We start from the raw sequence: 24,135 nt of genomic DNA, 5'->3' as shown, positions 1-24,135 counted from the left end.
AATCCTGAACTGTATGAAGATGAATGTCCTATTACCAGCTTCTGAATAGATCAATTTTATCAGCAATTCCCTGTTTGTCATGCCACGCACACAGCTCCAAGGAAGTGCTCAGGTCTAGGTTAGCCAAATGTCTGTATCACTTATCTGCAGGTGTATCTTCATGGCTAGTTTTGACTGCTAACAGCTCCTGTTCCCAAGAACTCTTTAATGAACGTTTGTCATCAGTCTGCTTTGTGAATGCAACAAAGCAGCCTCTAATTCCTTCTTGAAGATGCTCCTATGACTTTCCCACAATGGCTTGGATGTAGCCTGCTGCAAGGTCGGATGGGAAGTACAGGCAGAATCAGATGAAGACTGAATTTATTCTGTGAAGTGCAGATATGGTGTCACATGCTGGGCCATATATTATAGGCAGCTTGGGCTACAGAAGAGCTCCAAAGCCAGCCAAGCCAGGCAAAACCACCAGCCAAAACCAGCACATTCTCCACCCCTTATTCTATATCACTTACATCGTACTCAGGTCTCACACTATCCAATACATACTCATTACCCATCATCACTCTTTCCATCCTTTGATAAAATACACAGATATCATTCCCTTAGTCTACAGACCACTGTGCTGGTTTTGACTGGGATAGGGCTAATTTTCTTCACAGTAGCTAGTATGGGGCTATGTTTTGGATTTGTGCTGAAAACAATGTTGATAACAAAGGGATGGTTTCGTTACTGCCGAGCAGTGCTGACACAGAGCCAAGGCCTTTTCTACCTCTCACACCACCCCACCAGCGAGGAGGCTGGGGGTGCACAAGGAGTTGGGAGGGGACACAGCTGGGACAGCTGACCCCAACTGACCACAGGGATATTCCATACCAAATGACATCATGCTCTGCGTATAAACCTGGGGGAAGAAGAAGGAAAGGGGAGATGTTTGAAGTGATAGCGTCCCTCACTTCCCCCCCACCAGTGGCATGGGGGGAAGAGAATTAGAAGAATGAAAGTGAGAAAACTCATGGGTTGAGATAAAGACAGTTTAATAGGTAAAGCAAAAGCCGCGCTCAGAAAAAAAAGCAAGACAAGGAATTCATTCCCCACTTCCCATGGGCAGGCAGATGTTCAGCCATCTCCAGGAAAGCAGGGCTCTGTCACACGTAATGGTGACTTGGGAAGACAAATGCCATCACTCCAAATGTCCCCCCTCCCCTTCCTTCTTCTTCCCCCAGCTTTATATGCAGAGCATGATGCCATATGGTATGGGATATCCCTGTGGTCAGTTGGGGTCAGCTGTCCCGGCTGTGTCCCCTCCCAACTCCTTGTGCACCCCCAGCCTCCTCGCTGGTGGGGTGGTGTGAGAGGCAGAAAAGGCCTTGGCTCTGTGTAAGCACTGCTCAACAATAATTGAAACATCTCTGTATTATCAACACTGTTTTCAGCACAAATTAAAAACACAGCCTCATACTAGCTACTGTGAAGAAAATTAATTCTGTCCCAGCTAAAACCAGCACAGTACAGCACAGAAAGTCTTATAATGCTGCTTACTAAAATGTTGGATTTGGACTCTACGTCCCGTTTGCCACATACGCTAAAAAGTAAAATTAAATTGGAAAGAGGGGTATTTTTTCTCCTTTTTCATCTCCTTCCGAGTTTAAAGTATTTTATTTTAAAGATGACTTAGAACTAACATGTATAACAGCAATAACAATATAAAATAATCATTTTTATAGCTATGAAAAAAATCATATAGGAAATGTATTACATATATCTCTGTTTAAAGTGAGACTGGCAAGTACAAATCAAATTAGGTGAATGCTTTTAAGTGCCCTCGTAAAAAAATGAGCCACCACTAGAGAAAAATCCCTCAGAAAATCATAAATGGGGGGTGGGGTGTGCTTTTGAAATAAAGAATCAACTGAAAATCTGTTCTTTGACCAATGGAAAGCAAAACACAAAACCAAACAAAAAAAACTTCAGTCATTGTTGGAACTGGAAGGAAACAAAATTTCATTAAGCTGAAGTGCTTCAGTGCCATCTAAGAAGAAGATATGATATAATATAGCCTGAGATAAGCTCCTTGAAAAGGGAACAAAACATTCTCTAAACAAAGAAGTAAGTAGTAGATTAGTCTGAGTATATACAAATGTTTCCTTATGAAAAACTGACTTCTTACAAGTGATATTAATACTTTGCAAACTACAGAAAGTAGTTGGCCTGACAATCTCTCAGATTGTTTGTTAAAAGATGATCTTTAGAAGATATATGCATCAGGCCCCAGAAGTCCTTTTCTCACCACAGACAAAGTTACAAGGTATGTGTAGTTTTAATAGATAAGTCTGATTTGCATGGCTAACAAAGAGAGAGTCTTACAGCTGTCTGACACTGACGTGAAGTCAGAAGGGTAAAACTTATCAGGTAATTACTAATACTGGCAAGGGATTCATTTGCAGGGGGAGAACTCAGCGTCTTGATGCCAAAGGTTATCCAGTCCCAAGCAAACCAGAGTGAGGTTTTGGCAAATGATGGGCTAGTGGCAATGGAGGGAAGATGTTGGGAACATTCCTGGGAAGAGTCAGTAACATGCACTAAATGTATGTATAAAATGTGCTTTCCACATTACCTTGGTCTGATTTACCATTTTTTTCACCTGTTGTGATAGGGCAGCTTTATGAAATTGGAGAAATGGGTTGTGCAGCTGAAGAGATGCTGGGTAGCTTTTACATGTACGCATTTCTTGCCAGAAGGTGAACTTTTGGAAAATCCTTTCAGAAACATCCAGGCAAACACGAATATGTGGAGACCATACTACAGGTCCAAATGGAAACAGAGATGTTGCTTCTGTTTTAGACTGAAGAACATCAAGCAGAACTTGGAACAAAATTCCTCTGTTTTTCTCACTGAATTTTTTTCCAAAGCTTTTCTAACGATTTAAAATCTCCTTCCAGTTCCCATAATATTTCATCACTAGTAACTGTCTTGTACAGAAAAGGCAGCTTTTCTTCCTGCCTGGTGTATATACATCTACATCCACCTACATTGCAATGGTGTACAAAGCTGTCACAACAGGCAAACCCCCCTTTTTTTGTGTACAGATGCTGTGATGTGAATCCTGGAGATATTGCTATTACAGCCAACAACCTTGTGATTTAGCAGGTCTGACATTTTTTCTTTCCATATCTACAAGGCCGAAACACAATGCCTGAGGCAATATTTTCTAAAGGATATTTTATTTTTGAAAGCAAATTGTAACAGGTCTGATCATTTGAATTAATCAGAAATCTCTCATTTTTCATTAAAAAAAAAAAAAGAATTCTTCTCTTCTGTAATGCAGTTGAATTGTGTAAATTTCCTTATACTTCCCATTGGATAGGGTATTCTTAACTTCACATGTCAAATGTTATTAAGAATGTGGTATGTCTCCTAAACCTTTCCCCAATTTCAAAAGGCAGCTATGTTCATTTGATTAAACATTCTGTATGCAAGGTGTGTACACCACTTTGGCATGCTCACTGAAAAAAGGTGCTATGTTAATGTGATATTTAATATAGTTCTAAGTAATAAAAGTAGGCTCCAGGGACAAAAAGGAAAAAAACCACAACTTCATTTAAATAATGATTGATGGCAGCTCATGATGATACAATAATTAATTTCCTGACTGGTAAAAACAAATCAATGTGCAATTTTAGGTACTATTCTTCAAGAGCAGGAGATATTTAAGGCTTGATCTTAGTCACGTGGTACAGAAAAAAATCCTACTGACTTTACATACAGGTTCTGTGAAAGGATGACAGCACTCGCCCTGACTAGAAAGAAGGTATTGGAGAATTTGATATCAAAAGGAATCCCACCCCCAGTACTCAGTAACTACTTTTATCTGAGTAATTAGTATACTTTCTGTAAATGACAAATAAATATGCTTGATTCAAGGACTCCCTGGGAAGTTTTGTGGCATTTAAGAAAACACTGATGCTTTCCTCATTTAGAGAATAACAAATTACTACAAGAGCCTCACCTGTCCTTGAGTGCATCTGCCTATTTGTGGAAGCAGGATAAATGTGTTTTCTCTCTTCTAGTATTAACTCTTCCTATTTCTGATGGAGCATGTTTAAATTCCTCCTCAAATACCTAAGAAATTGCCCCATTGCACAGACTAATCTTACCTCCTCAGTCACATAATTAATTTGTGGGGCAAGAGGCTGGTACAATTTACTTGGGATGGGTCAGGGTATGCTGGGATTAGAAGCGGCTCCAGGATTGTGGTTTAATGCTTTACTACACTCCCAAGTCTCTCAGCCTTGGCTAGAAGACCAATCTGAAAAGGCAAATTTGTTGATGTCAACTTTTTTTGCGGTTTTGTTTGAGGTTTTGGGGGGTTTTTTTAGATTACTTATAGACTATTTATTATTATTATTTATTTATTTATTTATTTAGTTTAGGATGATTAGTTACATGCCTCAAAGCAAACATAAACACTTGATTCCAGGCTCTGAGAGAACTAAAACCATTTTATTTCTCTTCCAGACTTACTCACTAGTAAGTAAGTAATTCTTTCAGCTGAAAGAGTGGAGTTTGGCCTCACTTTCCCCCAGAAGGTTTGCTTTGCTGCAGAGCTGTTTGTGTCTCAGCCTTGGTAAAGTGAATCATAAAACCAGCTTCTTAATTAGCTGTAGGATAAATCTCCAAGAGAACTCTAGGATGTGTTACTAGAAAAAAATCTCTGAGCAAATAACCTGGATAAACTAAAGTTGAAAATACAGTCTGTTGCTTAAAAACTAATACAAAATGACTGGCTGATTAACTGGCAAAGCAGATGTCTCAGGTGTGTAATGGAATAAACCATCTACCAGCTGACAAACAAGATGACTGTACTTTGTGGATAAATTGACTCATATAGAGAGTACTAATGCATGTCTGCTGGTTTAATTGACTAATGATAAAGTGTAACTCCAAATTTAAATAGTGCACAGTTAAATCTAATCTGGGATTCCAGCATTCAGGAAGCCAGTGCTTCAGCTCCTCTAAAACTTTGTGCCAGGCAGAATACAACTGCTGCAGTGAACGTGCAGATTAGGGAAGTCTTGAAAGGCAAACAGCTCAGTGGTGGTAACAAGTTAAAAATCATCTTCCCTACTAACTTTCAGCACAGGTTGCCACTGGCAAACAGAAGGGAGAGATGTGGCCAAGAGTAAAAAGGAAGAGGATCCTTAACTAGACTGAAGCAGAGTACTGTTACCATAGCTTAGTATTTACCTTGATAATACAGTCACGCTTATTCTACTTCAAAATAAATCTTTTATAGGTATATGACAGATCATTACCAGTGATAATTGGAAATTTCATATACAACTTTAGAATAGCATCTCTGTTTCAGTAGGAAGTTATCTTTTCCATTCAGTTATTAATGTCTGGCTGTTTGTCATTACATAAACAGGTGGAGTTGATGAATATGCAATGAGAGAGACTGAAGCTGCCCATTTCTCCTCAATATGGCCTCCTGCTGCCCCGTCCACCTGTTTTGAATTTACTTCCAGAATGCAGCATTTTTCACCATTTGCTCAAGTGCTTTCTAATGGGAGACTCCATCCTGCCCACAATTTGTTTTCCAGAGAATGCAGAATATGGATCCCCAAGCACACTGTGCCATTCTGTATTACTATAATTGTTATTAATATAAAGTATTCCCCAACTGCACAGAGTAGCATAAAGTCGAATCGCACTTATAAATAGCATCAGTTAAAGTGTAACAAAAAATATATTTTTTTCAATATAGAAAAATCTAAACTGAAATAGCTTTGCCTAAGGACTAGAGTGTGTAACCCTTTTGCTGTCAAATTCTTTACTAGTTGAGTAGCTTCTTTCAAATGGAGGAAACTTCATGGATGAGTAAAACGGGACTATGCCTCTGAATTAATGTTGAATGAATGAAGGTTGTACAATGTAGCCCCAAAATAGCTACAGAAAAGGAGTTAAATTAGATAGAGGTGTAATGCAAAGCTAAAATGACCTAATTTGAATTTATATCATCAGACTGAATAGTATTTGGATTTCCACAGTTACTGACTTCTTAAACTAGAACATTTAATTTGCATTCTTGCAAATCATTATGATTTAGCATGGCAAATGCTGCATGGCAGCAGAGATGGAATTATATATCTGTATGTTTCAAAGCAGGTGATTTTTACCTGACATGGAGCTATAGTACCTGTCCTACAGTTCAGTCTGACATAAAGTCTGGAATGCCAGAAGATTTAGAATTTATGGAATCAATTTAGGTTCAAAGAAACCTTCAGAGGTCATCTTGTGTAACCTGCTGCTCATAGCAGGTCTACATAGATTAGGCCATTCAAAGACATCTCCAGTTGAGCCTTGAACACTTCCAGTGGTAGGCATTCCTGAATATCCCCGATGATGGATGTTATTAAAAAAACCCAACATTTAAATGGAAATCTAGACTATAAAGACTGGGTTAGACTAAGGAAGCAGAAATTAATACAGGAGGAATAAAAAGAGATCAAATCAATGATTTCCACGTGAGTATCTCACTGGGTTGCTTTGATTAGTTTTTGTATCTTATAGTAAGTGACTTCCCACCTAGAATCTGTCCGTAGCCACATTCCTCATCTTTGTGTATCAGTTCCTCACACCACTGTCCACTGTTGGTATTACTAGTGACTTCATCCCAGCAGAGATGAAAGCCCTTAGAGGACATCTGAATATGTCAAAAACACCAGCACAACTAATGTGGATATATCCATGCTGTCACTATGTCTGTAACCAGTTTCCAGAAATCTGTAACAATTTTGAAGGATATGGACCTGATGAAGAGTAGAGTCAGGACACTGAATTTTAGAAGAAACTTTCAGTTGTATAAGTCATTAGTGGATGAGATCTCCTGGAAAACTGCCCTAAGGGACAAAGTTGCTGAACACAGCTGGCAGCTCTTTAAGGACATTTTTCTGGAGTGCAACAGCTCTTGATTCTCACGTGTAAGAAATTGGACAAGGAAGGAAAGAGACCAGCATGGCTTAGTAAGGACCTCCTGGTCAAAATAAAGTGTAAGAGGGAAATGCACAAGCAGTGAAGCCAGGGACATGTATCCTGGGAAGAATGTAGGGACACTACCCAGATGTGTAGGGATCAGGAAAGCTAAGGCACAGTTGGAGCTGAATTTGACGTAGAATGCAAAGATTAATGAGAAGGGCTTTTACAGGTATGTTGGCCAGAACAAGAAGATTAAGGAAAATGCACAGCCCCTGATAAATATGACAGGAGAACCAGTGACAATCAACACGGAGAAGGCTGAGGTAATCAACAATTGTTCTGCCTCAGTTACCACTGGCAATCACTCTTCCCACATCTCTCAAGCCCCTGAACCCTCAAGGCAGGAACTGGGGGCATGAAATCCCTCTCATTGTAGGAGGAGATCTGGTTTGTGACCACCTGAGGAACCTGAGCACACTGAAGTCCATGGGACCCAACAAGATGCATCCCAGGATTCTGAGGGAATTGACTCAAGTAGTTGCCAAGACACTCTTAATCATATTTCAAAAGTCATGGCAGTCAGGCAAAGTCCTCAGTGACTGAAAAAAAGGAAAACATTACACCATTTTTAAAAGAGCAAAAAGGAGGACCCTGGGAACTACTGACCAGGCAACTTCACCTTCATGTGCAGAAGACCATGGAGCAGATCCTCCTGGAAGACATGTTGAAACCTATGGAAGACAGGAAGGTGATCAGAGACAACTGATATAGCTTCACAAAGAGCAAATCATCCCTGACTAACCTAGTGGTCTTCTACAATGTGATGACTGCATCAGTGGACAAGGGAAGAGCTATGGATGTCGTCTACCCAGACTTCTATAAGGCCTTTGGTAGGGTCTTTCACAACATTCTTACTTCTAAATTGGAGAGATATGGGTTTGATGGATGGACTGTTAGATGGATAAGGAATTGACTGAATGGTCACATCCAAAGAACTACAGTCAACGGCTCAGTGTGCAACTGGAAACCAGTAACAAGTGATGTCCCTCAAAGGCCCATACCGGGACCAGTATTATTTCATATCTTCATTAATGACATAGACTGTGGGATTTTTTGTACTCTCAGAAAGTTTACAGATGACACCAAGCTGGGTGGTACAGTTGATTCTCTAGAGGGAAGGGATGCGATTGAGAAGAACCTTGGCAAGATTGAGGAGTGGGCCTATGTGAACACCAAGTTCAACAAGGCCAAGTGCAAGGTCCTACACCTAGGTTCGGGCAATCCCCAATATCAATACAGACTGGGAGATGAATGGATTGAGAGCAGCCCCATGGAGAAGGGTTTGGAGATACTGGTGGATGCGAAACTGGACATGAGACAGAAATGTATGCTTGTAGCCTAGAAAACCAGATGTATCCTGGGCTGCACCACAGGAAGTACAGCCAGCAGATCGAGATGGGTGATTCTTGCCCTCTACTCCACTCTTGTGAGACACCCACTGGAGTACTGCGTCCAGTTCTGAGGTCCCCAACATAAGACATGGCCCTGTTAGAGTGAGTCCAGAGAAGGTCCATGAAAATGATCAGAGGGATGGAACATCTGTCCTGTGAAGAAAGGTTGAGAGAATTGGGGTTGTTCAGCCTGGAGAAGAGAAGGCACCAGGGAGATCTAATTGTGGCCTTTCGATACTTAAAAGGGACTTATAAGATGGGGACAGACTTTTTAATGTAGTGACAGTACAAGGGGAAAGGGGAAATGGTTTTAAACTGAAAGTGAGTAGGTCTAGGTTAGGTATTAGGAAGAAATTCTTCACTGTGAGGGTGGTGAGGCACTGGAACAGGTTGCCCAGAGCCATTGTGGATGCCCCATCACTGGAAGTGTTCAAGATCAGGTTGGATGGGGCTTTGAGCAATCTAGTCTAATAGAAGATGTCCCTATCCATGGCAGGAGGGTTGGACTAGATGATCTTCAAAGGCCCTTTCCAATCCAAACCATTCTATGATTGCATGATTCTATGAACAACAGTGAAGAATTTTCAGGATATTGCATTCTTTAATCGAGTACTCCATATACTCCAATACGCCATCGTATTATCACTTCAATACATTACTACAATACCATCAGTTGATCTTGGGGTGCTTTCTACACACTGTAATAGGATAGAAATGCTATATTTATACAAGTAATGTGTACGATCAGAATTTCTAAAACTATTAAGGTTTATCTAGCTGGAAGTTGTTCCTAGGTTTGTAAACATACTTTATATTACATTAAAATGATGCTAATTTTTGGACCTGGACCTAGGACCATGGAGATTCACAAGCAAATGCTGTAAAATTTAGATCACAGTTACACTCTTACCTTTTCCTGTGTCAATGGCTTTTGCAATTCTGGCTGCCCAGTGTCCTAGCTTTACCAGCAGACACAGACAACATTTTTAGCTAAAGAATTAATCTATGTGATAGTTAGGGAACTTTCATTTTGAGTATTGTCTCCAAAAGGTTATGAATGATTTAGAACCAATTTCCTACTTACAATATTAAACAAAGCTTAGGATGCTAGCCAGTGCCTGCTGAAATCAAAATGCTTCGGTAGTTACTGGATAAACACCTTTTGAAAATTTCATCTTTGTATTTTGTAGCTTTATGCTTAGGTCCTGACTAGCCCTAGATCTGTTTCCATGAAATAAAACTAGAAAATTCTGGGGGAAAGAATGCACTTTTGCAAAATACAGCCAAGAAAGCAAATCTGAGGATCAATAGTCTACAAATGCAGCTCTAATTTTTTTGATTTGTGTTCCAAGAATGTTATCACACTGGTGTGCACATTTAGGTCAGTAATTTTCCTTGTTTAAGTGTTTGAATTTTGTGCAGAATTGATAGTTTTCCTCGTTGGAGAAGAGGACAGGAAGGTCAGGACTGGCAGTGATGTATGGAAATGAGAACTAGAGGGAAAGAATGAAAAGCTTGAGGGAAAGAGTCTGTAGTGAGAGACAAAAGTCTAAGTTTATAAAATAGAACAATAAATCTGTTGGAGTTGAAAGTGAGGAAATAAGGGTTGGAGGCTACAAAGAAATCTCCTACAGTGTGGTGTCATCCTTATTGAAATAATTGTGGTGAAACATGGGAAATAAAGTTTGAACCACTCTATGAGATAATTTTTTGAGACTCTGTGGAAACCTGGGAGGATGCAACTCAATATTAAATCAAACTTGTAATGGTGTTCTGAGTTCATTCAAGACAGATAAGTGAAATATTTCAAAGTTTTTAATTTTCTTGAGTACTCCATTCTCTTAGAGGAGTTGGTAGCTTGATTATCTGTCTCAATTCAGGATGAATATGAATTTGAAAAAGAGTAAAATATTTTCCAGAGAGTCTGTAACTTTAAATCCAGATCTTTAATTATGGTCTTCATTATAGACATGGAAAGGGTAGGAAGGTTGATGCTGAGCAAAAGAGGCTAATTTCTAGAGCATAACCTTTAGTGAACATGTGCAGGTAAAGGGAAGGTAGAGGGTCATTTTGAATTCATAATTAGTTGCATGGGTTCAGCAACATGGAAACAAACAATGTGCTAAGAGAAAAAAGTAATGGAAGGTAGCTGGCATTTGGGTGGTTTGTGGAAACTTTATGTGTAGGGACTGGATGAGGAATTTCCTATCTGCAAAAGTGTTGGGAATGTTTAGATTTGTACTCAAACTTTGCCACTGCTACCAGTCTCTATTTAGAGCTGTATGTAGTTTCACCACCTGCAGTTGTGACATTCCAACTTGCGTCGTAATCTTCAGAGCTAAAACTACACAAGGGAGAAAAAAGTAGCAGATGGAGTCACGTCATTTACACTGAATACTGCAGGAAAGGCAGCCAGATCACAGCAGATCAGGGGGAAAAATCCATTTTTGTCACTAAGCAGCAGAAGAAAAAAATAAATCACAGATAGAAAGGGATTAATTTCTAAGGGACCAGCTATTAAATGTAGCATGGAAATTGGACTCTATCAGAGGTCTGCAGAATTTAACTTGACAAACTATATGCAACACTGAATTATTACTTTAAACTCATAACCCAAGGCTGCAATGCAGGAAGAAAGAAGGTAGAAATTAATTAATCAGCAATCTAAGCTGAGAGCAATATTCACTTTTAGATGCCTGGTGAACAGAAGTAAGGACACCAAAAGGACTTACATAAATTACAGGTGACTGGAGATAACAGCACTCAAATCTGTGAAGGTCTCAATGTTAAACGCAGAAGTGGTGTAACAAGATAAATAACAAGTGTTTAATGATAGCAGAAAAACAATAATAACCTACAATCAGATGGATAATAAATTATGGACAGATGGTAGCTGGAATCTGCAAATTTTTCACTGTCCCATCTGCCTTCATCCATTGGTATCATTTTAAATTGGATTCCAAAAAAAGATGCTTTTATCCCCCCCCCCCCCCTTTTTTTTCCAAATTCATTATTAGCATCGTGTTGTGTGAATCTGTTTCATGGTTTGTTATGATACATCACCAACAGGCCTTCGTATTGTGAATTTTCAGCACTGGAAAAAAGCCAGGGTAATTTTGGGTTTGTATATTTTTGTCTTAAAAAAAAATTCGTAAAGTGAAACTTCCTCTGTAAAGAGCATTTTTATTGCAGAAAACATATTGGAAGTTTCACCTCAGTCAAGCAATGGTATGACTTTGAAAGTAAAGTAGATTTTCCTGTCCAAATAAATATAGTGTACAAACATAGTAGGTACCTTGACAAACAAATAGCATTCAAGGACAAAGTGTATATTCACATTCATTTCGTGATGTTGTTAAAATTACCAATAGATATTTAACTTCGTGGGTCACGAATGGAGAACAGGATTTTTTCTGACTTGTGATTAAAGCACAATTTCTCTCTCAAAAGACCAACACTAAACTTGGTCTTTTTTTAACATCCTCTTAATATTTTCATATATATTGTTATTCTCAGATGGAGGATGCTGAAAAATCTCTCTTAACCTTAATCTTATTTAAAAATAAAAGGAAAAAAGAAAAGAACAACCCACTTTCTAAGAGCGTACAAGGGGATAAAAGAGTAGGAGAGGGCACTTTCTTTGTAATAGCACTTTTTCTAGCAGACAGGAGGGGAAGGAAGGAAAGAGAGAACTTCAACTCATTTGAAGCAGGCTGTCCATCAAAGACACCTGCAGTTCCTCAGATGCAACCATTCATCACCACCATCCTACTAGAGGAGAAAAGGGGTTTTATAAGCAACTTAATGAGCTTAATTCCCAAATCTGACAGAGCTTAGCCCCAGGTAGCTGAGCTCTGAAACGGTGATCTTAAATTTAACAGCTTTATGAAATTCTATCTTTTTGTAAAGTGTGGGTGGGGATTGGGAAAGGGAATTGCGAGGGCGTCTGTTTTGTTCCTGTAGTATTCAAAGATAGTAGACAAAGTTAAGGGTCAGTTTTCTTTGATTTATACACTTATGCCAAACTAATATGCTAATATCTTATTTAAATCAAGGCATATGAATTTGCATACTGTAGTGTTCTATATCCCATTGAGATCTTCACTGCCTCAATGTTCTATGTTCTCCCTGTGCCTCAGTTTCAAGGGCTTTTTAACCTCTGGAAGAATTTATTATGTGCCTTCCAAATGGAAAGGAAAAAAAAAAAAACAGTTTATTATAACACATCTAAAAGAATTATTGACCTTTCACATGTGAGACACAAAACAAAATCTATGGTATTCATACGCAAAAGAAATTTGGGTAGATGAACTAAAATTTTTAATGGAGAGATATAACTATATGTTAATGGCTTTCTGATAAATTTTCACAAAGGCATTACACAGTACAAAATAATCAGGAAGCAGGAGACATATGTGGGTTGGGAGTTTTTTCCCACTGATTTGGATTTTTTGGGGTTTTTTTTTGAGAAAGTAATGTGTTTCAGACTTTAAACAATGAATGGTATGTAGGAATGAATGGTAGTAAACAAAATTCTGAAGTGGTTCCTTTTGTAAGATATTTGCAGAAGCATCTCTGTTTGGTGAAAGTAGCATTGTCCTTGTGTCCCAGCGCATTTGGGACAGTGACACTTTTTTTGCATGTCAGGTCTGAGAAGCAGTCACCCCACGGAATAAGGAAACACATAATTAAGGAAAGTCATTGAGAAAGTCTAAAAAAAACCCAAACCAAACAAAAAAATCCTACATATATTCAATTAGGGGTAGTTTGAAAGAAATCCAGTTATCTCTCCATATATTTCTAGCGACAGTTCACAAGATGCAACTGTAGAAAATGAAACTTTCAGGAAAAAAGTAGCCAACTTGCAAAGAGTTGCCAGAAACATAAACGGAAATAGATCCGAGAAGGTAAGATGACTTGGGGAGAATTACAAACCATTGAAAACTCAAATGGAGAACTAAGGATGTTGCAACTGTAGTAAATTGAAAAGACTTATGAAAACCAGCAGAGAGATGGTAAGGAGACTTGTTTTGGAGGACTTTTAATTAACAAGATAACAAAAGAGGTGAGTTAATTTTGAAGGCAATAGCTGAATTCTTATATGCTGTTCTGAATAATGACAGATAGAAAGTTAATTTGGGGTTGGTCCAGAAATGAATTGGAAGAGACCATTAGAATAAGTTTGGCATAAGATAGTGAATCAGTATCTTTCCTGATAACATGTTGTGTGATCTTCTGCAGCTCCCAAATTTCAAAATCTGTTTAGTTGAATTGTGTAATCTTGTTGAGTATTTAGTTGTTTTGTGATTATTTTTAAGATGTAAGTATAAATATGTAGAGACTCATTTTTCAGAGGTTCCAAATACTGGTGGCTTCCTCTGAAAATATAATATGTGCCTCTCTCCTTTCAAAATATGCATACAAGAGATTTTTTTTCTAAATACTGCAGTTAACATTTGTGCATTATTTATACATAATTAGATATAACAGTGAGTAGAGGTGGCAAATGTCCGCTGTAGTTTCTATTCTGTCCTCCTGCCAGCACTTTATCAAAACTGCAATACTTTTCTAAGATCCATTCTATCTTTTCTTAGAGCGTCTCTTATCTTCCTAGGAACAAATATGGTCGTATCCTGAAGCTGTAATACTAAAACAGATCACAGAGGTTTTCCAGATTTTTGACATATTCTACAGAGCCTCTCCGATAAGATTGTGCAGCTTGAGTTACTTTCCATTTTGTATGTTTCAAATGTAAGTGCTGACTTAAGGCTCTGGATGTTTTGGTTCACGTCTCTGCACTTTAATTTCATTTACCTGTTTCCTTGCCATAAAAAGCATCGGACATGTGGACATGCTAGTTCATCATATTCACTTAACAACAGCAATCTGGTTTATTTCACCATAATCTATGAAATTTTAGTACAGTGCTCCATTTTACACCCTTCTTTCTCTACTTTTTGTCTCATTGTCTTTCAGTATATGAAATATAAAATAGTTAGGATTTAACAGAAGATGTCAGTCTTTCTCCTTACCACCTTGTTGAATGTCCAGATATTAAATCTTAATAATGCTGATCTTACTTATATGAAGAACATTTCATTGAAATATTTTCCTATTTTAACCAGAGTTCTAATTTTTGATGATGACAAACCAGCATTCACTACTTCATTACCAATGCTTCCCTTTTGTCACTGGGTCTTCTGCCATGGGAAGACCTATGATCATTCTTTTCAACTAAGGGAAATATTCTAAATGATATTTTGAAATGTCTTTTTCTGGTTTAAGTTTTAAGCTAGACTCCTCCTATGTACAGGTGAGCTTCACATAAGTCTTGTTTAAAGTTCATATTTTATGTCAAGAAGACAAAATTAAACCTTCTTTGACCTGCATTTCTATAAAATATTTTTTTAAAAACAAGCTTAGTAAATAGCAGGGTTTGGTTTTTTGGGGGGCATTGGGGTTTTATTTAATGTATTTACCCTAAATGATTTAGATAAACTTCTATTCTTCTGATTTAATGCTGCCAGACAGTAATAATGATTGCACACCAGATATGCTGATATTTTTGTACTTCTACTTTTCAGATAAACTGGTGAACCAGTTGGTAGAATTCTGTGGAACGGTATGTTATAAATACAACAATACATCATTTCTCATTTCACCTGCTGCAACATTGCAACAACATTTGTTTGCTTTTGAGACTGTGGGAACAGGCAGAGACAGAATGGCATTTCAGTAGCATTTATACACTTTCCACTCCCATCATTCCAGAAGCTGAACATGTATGAGAAAACAGTTCATTGACTAATACTGTGTATTTATATTTTTATTCTGATTTATGTTTAAAAAAAGTCTGATACATAATACTTCTGTTCCAGTCTTAGAAAAGAATTGATTTTTTTTTTCATATTAGTCTTCTGGCTTTAATTTATGTTCTAAATAGTAATAAATCCTCATTCTTTATACAAAAATAGATAAATTAAATTTCCTCTTTTAACACATTAAACAGTGTTAAATTATTTTTTACTGATATTTTAAACAGCAGTTTTCTCATTCTTAATTTTTACCTCAACAATGCAACCAAGGTAAAAGCCAAATTGATGAATAGCTGCTGATGCCATGAGACCTGGGATGGGCACTGACATGGTGGTAGCTGGATACTTGACTGTCTCTCAGGGTGTTCCCTCAGTGGTCAGGGAAACCCCTCACCCCACTCACAACCCCATCCTCTGGACAGCAGGTTTGACTCATGTGATATGGTCATAACAGTAAGTCTGGTTTATTGTCCTGCTCCAGCTGTGGAGATCAAGCACAGGGCTGCTCCACAGGTACCCCCTGGACAGCACCAGTCACATAGTTACATGCTCTGTGGTCCTTTTTTCCATCTCTTGATGCCCCTTTTCACTGTTGTTCTACCTCTCTTTCTCTGTCCTTGTCTCCTCCCAAATCATAGAATCATAGAATCATAGAATGGTTTGGGTTGGAAGGGACCGTAAAGATCATCTAGTTCCAACCCCTCTGCTGCGGGCAGGGACACCCTCCACTAGACCACGTTGCCCAAAGCCTCATCCAACCTGGTCTTAAACACTTCCAGGGATGGGGTCTCCACAACCTCTCTGGGCAACCTGTTCCAGTGCCTCACCACTCTAACAGTAAAGAATTTCTTTCTAACATCTAATCTAAATTGACCCTCCTTCAGGTTAAACCCGTTACCCCTTGTCCTGTCACTACACTCCCTGATAAACAGTCCCTCACCAGCTTTCCTGTAGACCTTTTCAGAAACTGGTAAGCCACTATTAGATCTCCCCGGAGCCTTCTCTTCTCCAGGCTGAACAACCCCAACTCTCTCAGCCTGTCCTCATAGGAGAGGTGATCCATCCCTCTGATCAGCTTTGTGGCCCTCCTCTAGACTCGAATAAACATCCAATTCTAATTACTTTTTCCTTATTTGTGCCAGCTGTGCTACAACAGAACCCAAATTCAGTATTTATGACAACATTACCTAGGTAATCTCATCCTTACATGGTATTACTGGTACAGTTACCTTGCCACAGTTGGTCTTGCAACACTGTACTCTCCAAAAGGTCTGCAATCCTTCAGCAACTCCTGTGCAGTTTGACTGTCTCTCCCTTTGACCTGTAAAATCCATCCAATCCTTGTGGCACTAACGTGGTAACTTGTGTCAGAATGTCACTGGGTTGTTATGTCCAGCAGTTTCACATCCAGTAGTTCTCCATGCCCAAGCCAGTCAGCTCAGCCTCAGGCCAGGGGCATTTGCCTACAATCCTAACAGAGACCATTGCCATTTTTTCCCTAAATCAATCTATCAAAATTCTGCTTAAGAGATTAAGTAGGTGATATTATTCTATATATATAATTGTTAATTTAATTGATCCCACCACCTTTCCAATTTAATTATAATTATTAAAGTAGTAAGAACAGGGTTGTATTCTGTGAATGGTGTTTTAGCGAAGGCCAGATTGCAAATTTCTCTTTCATTCTGGAAGGGCCATGTTTAATTCCAGACAGTGGAATTATATGCTCACCAGTGGAAGCAGGTCAGGATTGAGCATCCATGCACATCTGCTTTCTGCGTTAGTTTACCAATGTTGACTTATTGGATGTCAGTGGAGAAAATGTTAATGGCAAATAAATGCGAAAATCACAGAATTTAATATTCATGTATGCTTTATGTTATATTTGCATATATGAATATTCATTCTGTGACCATTTCCCCTTAGTTTCTCCCCTCAAACTGAGCAAGAAGAACTGGTATATAAAAATAAAATAGGAGATAAATGATGAAAATATTCTACTATATACTTCATTCTAGCTCTTTGCCAGAAGATCTTAAACATGCTAAAAGTTTACACGTGTTCAAAGGGCAGCAGTAAAAGAAGGTGGTTACTAATTACCTGGAAGAAACTTCCAGCTCAAGAGCAGCAAAGGCTGAAGACTAGAAGAAGGGCTGAGGGAGAGTGTAAGTGTGTAGGCCTGCCCTGTTCCCTTCCCAAGGATCTCCTACTGCCCACAGTTAGAAGCCGGGTACTGGCCCAGGCTGATTTTTGGTCTAAGACAGTATACTACTTGTAATATTCTTATGGTTTAGAAACAGTCTTCCTCCCTGAATATAAGCTGCTTTTCTTGTTGTTTAAATAGTCTTTGAAATTACCATTTAGGATGGTGTCTAGAGAAAGGATGTTCAGCCATATAAACTGTCAGGTGGTTGGGGTTTTTTTCCCCTCTATATTAATAATTGTGATCATTCAAATATGGGACAGGAAATGCAGCATGTAACTTACCTGGGCAATTACCACAAACAAGAGAGCTTGATTTCTGGAAAAGTTACATTCCATGCAAAAAAACCCCCCAAACCCTAAGGTTTTTGAAGACACTGAGATCAAATTTGAAAAACAAACAAGCAGAGGAAACTGTGATCTGATTTTTGGCAGGGGAAAAAAAGGAGAAATGATCAGATAGCTTGTTTGGAAAATACTCACTCATCAATCAAGAATCAAAATTAAATGACACAGACAAAACGAAAGATGCAACAATCTGAACTCTATTGTTGAAATCCTTACAATATCTTTCAATCCTCTAAATATCTGTAAAGTTCTTATTCATCACTGTAATTTCTCTTCTCAGTTTTCTACTCTTTTTTACTCATATTATATTTGAAATCCAAAAGCAACTGCAGCTTACTTCTGATTAAAACTATAACTTACATCACAATTTAATTCTACTATATTACCATTTCCTTTCAAAATAATCTTATTAACACATTCAATATGCTTTTGCTTACAAGATATACTCCTATTCTGAGTAGCCTGTCTGCCAATGCAATTCAATGGGTCAACTTCAGAAGAACATTGACATCAAAATAAGCACGTTGAGATCTGTTCATGTTTGCATCTATGCAGATGTCAACTGCAAGATAAGGGGTTTTTTTGAGTGAATGAGTAGTTAGCCCTCTTTAAACCTTGCTTTTATGGCAGTGTTTCAAGACTAGCAAATTTAGCCATGTTCCTCAGAGAACAAGCTAGCAAGTGAGAGCCAAATGCCATGAAGAAAGTCTGCTGAATTGGCCTGTCATTGCTTCTTCAAGAGACATCCAGCACTTGAAATCTCTTATCTGTACTGGATGTTTTTAGATGCTCCATTTTAATTAAGTTATGGGCTAGACACTGATATTATATAATATAGATCTGTCTTATGTTCTGCCATAGTTCAGATTAGATGCTTTTAATGTTCTCTCAATGCCTTAAAACCTACTACAGATCTTCACATCCTGTTTAGTACATACAGCAAACTAAGATGGAGTAATTAAGTCTTGCAGAAGTAATGATTAGTACTCCCTCTGACAGCAGCCAATAATGAATGTGTAGCAAGACACGAGGTCCGGAGGAGGGCTACAAAAGTGATCAGAGGGATGAAACACTTCTCCTATGAAGACAGGATCAATTGGGGTTGTTCAGCCTGCAGAAGAGAAGGCTCTGGGGAGACCCTTTATAGCAGCAGCGCCCTTAAAGGGGGCTCACAAGAAAGATGGGGACAGACTTTTTAGTAGAGTCTGTAGCGATAGGACAAGGGGTAATGGGTTTAAACTAACAGAGGGTAGATTCAGACTAGGCATAATGAAGAAATTTTTCATGATGAGAGTGGTGAAACACTGGAAGAGGTTGCCCAGAGAGGTGGTAGATGCCCCATCCCTGGAAACATTCAAGGTCAGGTTGGATGTGGTTCTGAGTTACCTGATCTAGTTGAAGATGATCCTGCTTATTGCAGGGGGAATTGGACTAGATGACCTTTAAAGGTCCCTTCCAACCCAAACCATTCTATGATTCTATGAATATAGGAACACACGCATTTATGGATATTTTCTCAAGCTGCAACATTTTGTGGTTCAAATTTACACACACTGAAGATAATGTCTTTGGGTTTAATAATCTTGAATTATCTTTCTTCTAACAATTCATCTAATTCATTTCTCAAGCTATGTAATCTTTTGGTAATCAAGCATCATGTGGAAAAGAATTCCATTACTTAATCATCATCATGTGAAGAAGTGTCTCCTCTTACTTATTTTGAAACTGCCACTTAGTTTAATTTGTTCACTTTCTCAAGTAGGAGCTTCATACTCTGTTCACCTATTGAGTGCTATTCATGATTGTGTAGACTTCTATCACACCTGTTTTTCATCCTGAAGAGTCCTAGTCTATCTAGCTTTTCCTTCAGTGGAGGCTATCTCTGGAATTAGTCTTACCAGGTCAGTGAAATGCAGATCATAGCTTCTGGAAGTGTAATTTTTGGGCACTTCCGGTTCTTCTTGTGAATCATGTTCTTTCTTCCCTCTCCCTATGCAATGATATTTCTATGTTCTTGTCCTGGCCTACTGCTTTTGCCTTGTATGCAGGCTATCACACTAAAATTCTGAGTTTTGAGGACCATGTAAACTGATTTATTCTGGCTAACAGTCTACCATCAACAGGATTATATAGATTATGACTCCCAGTGGCAGACTCAGGACTAGTAAAAGTCTGACATTTGTGTATCAAACAGAGATTTTAAGCATCCTTAAATAGTTTCATCTTTTGCTTCTGTTTAAAGAAAACAGTCATTGGAAGGAGAAAGCCCAAAGCCACAATGTGATGCTCAGAGTACACAACTCTGCATCCTTTCAGATGTATTTTCACTGTGTAGAATTTAAACCAACATCTTCCTCTTTTTTTTGACGATCAGTTCAAAACAAATCCCATTGATTAGTCTGTCATGGCTTGACTCATAAAGTTGCCTCTATACTAGCTTGGCTGGAAACTGGCCCTCTGCTTCATACTGAAAGAATACTCACCTTTCGCTGTCTCAGACTTCTTTTAAAACTGTGTGGGTCTGTCAAACAGGAGGGAAAAAAGAAGACTAAGCTCCTGCTGGGGAGTCCATCTGTCAGGTGGTGATGCTAAATTAACTTTCTGTATAAAAGTAGAGCTTTTCTTCCCCAGTAAATAGTAGTTGCTCTGAATTTTCAGACAAAATACCAAATTTATTTTCCTTTCTATGGAATGCTGGGACTAGTAGCTTTTTGATATTGTTATCTTTTGTTTTGGTTTAGATTTTCTTTTCCTGTTTTGTTATTTTTAAGGTGCTGGTGTGGTTTTCAAAACCTGTGGGCAGACAAACGATGCTTCAGAAGTCAGGCACCCAGTTCTGGGAGAGCAATTCATAGCATGCTAAACTAGGCATCAATGTTCTAGATACATCGTATGCGGGACAGTAAAGCTCTGACATGCTACTCATCTGAATTGGTAAAGAGCATCTGGGACACTCATTCTAGCAGAGCTTAGGTATCTCCCTAGAACAGAGGTTACACTCCTCTAGGACCAAGATTCAGTCCAGCAGAGTCCTGGCACCACTTCTAGCCCTGAAGTACCCAGCACCTCCCTGGGAATGGGTTTTGGGCGGTTCTTACCTTTGCTCTCATAGTTATTTTGTCTTTAATTCAGTGACATTTCCAGTTTAAAATGGATGAAAGTTGATATTGACAAATAACTGCCTCAAATATTGAGCATTTCAAGATCTTAGGGTCATGAGTCTTACTTTTCCTGAATTTGTTTCCTGAGCTTAGATTTCCCTTTCACCTGCAGTACCACTGGTTGTCCAAAAGCTTTGCTATGTACCTGCCCGGCTGTTCTGAGAAACATAGATAGATAGTAGGCAATCTTTACCTATGTCTTTTGGCATTCACATAACTAAAAAAATACTTTCAGTGTTTTGTTTCTGTATAATATGGGTATCTATTTCAAAGCATATCCTCTCCCCACTTTTATGACAGTTGGTCTTTTTATTATCTGAATTGTTATGCTATAGAGGTATTAATCTTTTTGCTACATCTGGAGAAAACCAGAAAAATTACGTCTGAGTTGTATTTATTCCCATCAACATAGCTGCTTTCTTTTTCTAGAGGGAAAAATTGAACTTTCAGAGATCTTGCTAGCCATAAAACTGCTGAAGCAAGGTCAGGCATTTCAATATGGAGATAAAATGTTAATAAATAGGGGCCATTGTCTCACACTTGAAAATTTATGCACTACATCATTATGGCATTGTTCTCTTCTTGGTTAAATTCATCTAGTAATTTCTGACTATATTCATTGCCCAAGGATATATTTCTTTACAGTTAAATATCACTAGCTGTGCATTTTGATAGAAGAAATGCAGACTACAATTTATAACCTGCACAATAATAAGTGAATAGAAAGTTGCCCCTTGAAAGAAATGCTATAGAGTATATAAAAATACAATATTCTGTTTCAGCTACTTATGCTGAATAGTATTGGAAGAAACCCTGATTGGAATTCTAAAGCCATTTCTGAGCTTCTTCATTCTTGTTGCTCTAAGAACATAAAAACAGTGATGTATTGACAGTTAAGGCAATGCAAGATAAATACAGTGATGCGAAAAACCTTGAAATGATCAAAGTAAATTGTGAGAGCACACATTTATCTATTTTTTGTACAGTTCTAGATACATTGTTGTAATAAATATCTTTCCCATGGCACCAGTAATTAAAGGAACACACAAGTAAAATGACCATTTTACTATTTAAATAAAAATCTTTCCAAGGCCATTGGAGCTTTGGATTCCCAACACCAACTCTCTCCAAGAACTCTGCGTGGTAAAAGAATGAAAGACAGGAAAAAAAAATTGCTTTTCTTGCAAATGTTTATGTAGAAGTTATATTTCTAAAAAATAGTTTCATTAAAAATAGAATTAAAATATATTTGATGGGTGTTGTGATTCATACAAGAAGTAAAATAATTCTGGAATGTCTAGGAAGACAATTATAAATCATACTGCAAGAAATGATTTGGGGAGGCTGTAGTGTGCCAACAATTTGGCAAGAGTTCCTAAAGATGTGTTCGGAAAGAATTACAAATAGCAAAAAAGAGCTATAATGATCCCTGGCTGCACATAGAGGAAGTAGCAAGTAGGAAGATATTTTCACCTCTTCCTACAGGTATAGAAACAGACGTATAGGGGAATACTACACAAATACTAGAGTACTACAGTTCTAATATATTTCACAATGGAAGGAAAAGTTGGAAAACTGTAGAATGTCAAAAATCTTCAGAGACACAAAAAATATTTAGTGTTAACTGAGAGTCTTTAAGAGATCAATATATTTATCTCAACCAAAAGAGGACTGAGGGGCTATTTGATCATAGTTTCTAACTATCTTCACAGGGAGAAAGTACAGGATATTAAAAAACTGCTTCATCTAGTAACAAACAACACTATGGGAACCAAAGATGTAAGAATTCAGACAGACAAAATGAAATTACTTATCAGACAATTTTTTTTTTTTTTTTTTTTTTTTTTTTTTTTGCATGCAAGGTGAACATCCACTAAAGCAAAGTGTGAAGGCAAGGGTAGATCCCCATATCTCAATGTTAACAAAGCCAGACTGAATGCTTGTGTGGAATATCCCAGTCAGTGGGTCAAAGTTGTGGCCTTGAAATCAAAATTAGCCTACATTATCTGCCCTAATCACTTGTGTCCTTAAACAAAATATTTTCTCTGATTTGCAATTCTACCTTGCTTTATATAATACTGACTATTTCCTTCCTTTAGTTTTCATTCATATCTTTTAAATACTGCTGCTATTCAAGCCACTGTATGTGCAGTGATACATGCACAAACAAGGATGGAAAATAGTTTCGTATGCATCCTCTAGCTTGGATAAGTAGATATATGGATAAATACATCCACTTAAAAGCTGAGACAGCCTAAGGAAGTTTAACAAAAACACGTGAGGACAGAATTGGCAGACTCTGATAGATTACAAAAAACCCTAGAGGATAGAGGGTAACACTAAAAAAACCCCTTCTTTCTGATCATTTGATCCCACTATTTTCTATAGAGTGTACTCAACTCCAGAGGTCAACATCTCGTAACTGTTGCAGTTGATCTTCTACCGGGTCAATACATATTTGTAACCTCATGTGTTTGCAGGAAGGGACCAATGTTTCATTGCCCAAGTGTCACTACACTCCAAAAATATGAAAATATAAAATTGAATGAAAAGCCAACACACATTCTTCCCAAAAAATATACCATCACCCTTTCTTTTCTTAGGAAGGGATCACAGGTTGACAGGCAAGGAGATATTTGTAGAACTTTCCAGCTGACGTTCCCTGACAGCTAAAGAGGGGACAAGAAATATGTGATGGAGTGCAAAGAGTGTTTAGCTCTACTTATAGCAAGAGCCATTACTGAGCCTTTTTCCTACTATATTTAGGTCATGAGGTCATGGATGAGGATTATTTGTTTTAAAACATGCTGTGAGAGGTTGACTTCTGTTTGGGGCGTACAGTTGCTGGAGAGGGAGGAGGCTGAGTCAGCGAGGTAGTGTGGCCGAGCGGTCTAAGGCGCTGGATTAAGGCTCCAGTCTCTTCGGGGGCGTGGGTTCGAATCCCACCGCTGCCAGGAATGTTTTCTAGGCGGAAGGAACATTGGGCACCAGGACAGATTTGGGAGATCAGCTCTGCAGGATTTGGGGGTGCTGCTCTACCGCACTCTCAAAGTCAGTCAGCAGTGTTCCCTGGCAACCCAGGACAAACCCCATGCTGGGGTGCATCAAACACAGCACAAACAGCTGGTTGAAAGAGGTGATTATCCTGCTGTGTTCCAGCATTGGTGTGGCCTCGCCTGGAGCGCT

At 38.4% G+C, this 24,135-nt stretch overlaps 1 non-coding gene across 1 annotated transcript; it reads left to right on the top strand.

Moving 5' to 3' along the window:
- The first annotated feature begins 23,821 nt into the window (after window positions 1–23,821).
- TRNAL-AAG (transfer RNA leucine (anticodon AAG)) lies at window positions 23,822–23,903 on the top strand. Its single transcript has one exon. It is a non-coding gene; the product is annotated as a tRNA-Leu (tRNA).
- The last annotated feature ends 232 nt before the right edge of the window (window positions 23,904–24,135 follow it).

This window comes from Balearica regulorum, chromosome 1, assembly GCF_011004875.1.
Source record: "Balearica regulorum gibbericeps isolate bBalReg1 chromosome 1, bBalReg1.pri, whole genome shotgun sequence".
In the NCBI taxonomy this organism is placed as follows: domain Eukaryota; kingdom Metazoa; phylum Chordata; class Aves; order Gruiformes; family Gruidae; genus Balearica; species Balearica regulorum.
This window is presented reverse-complemented; position numbering and strand designations above follow the sequence as displayed.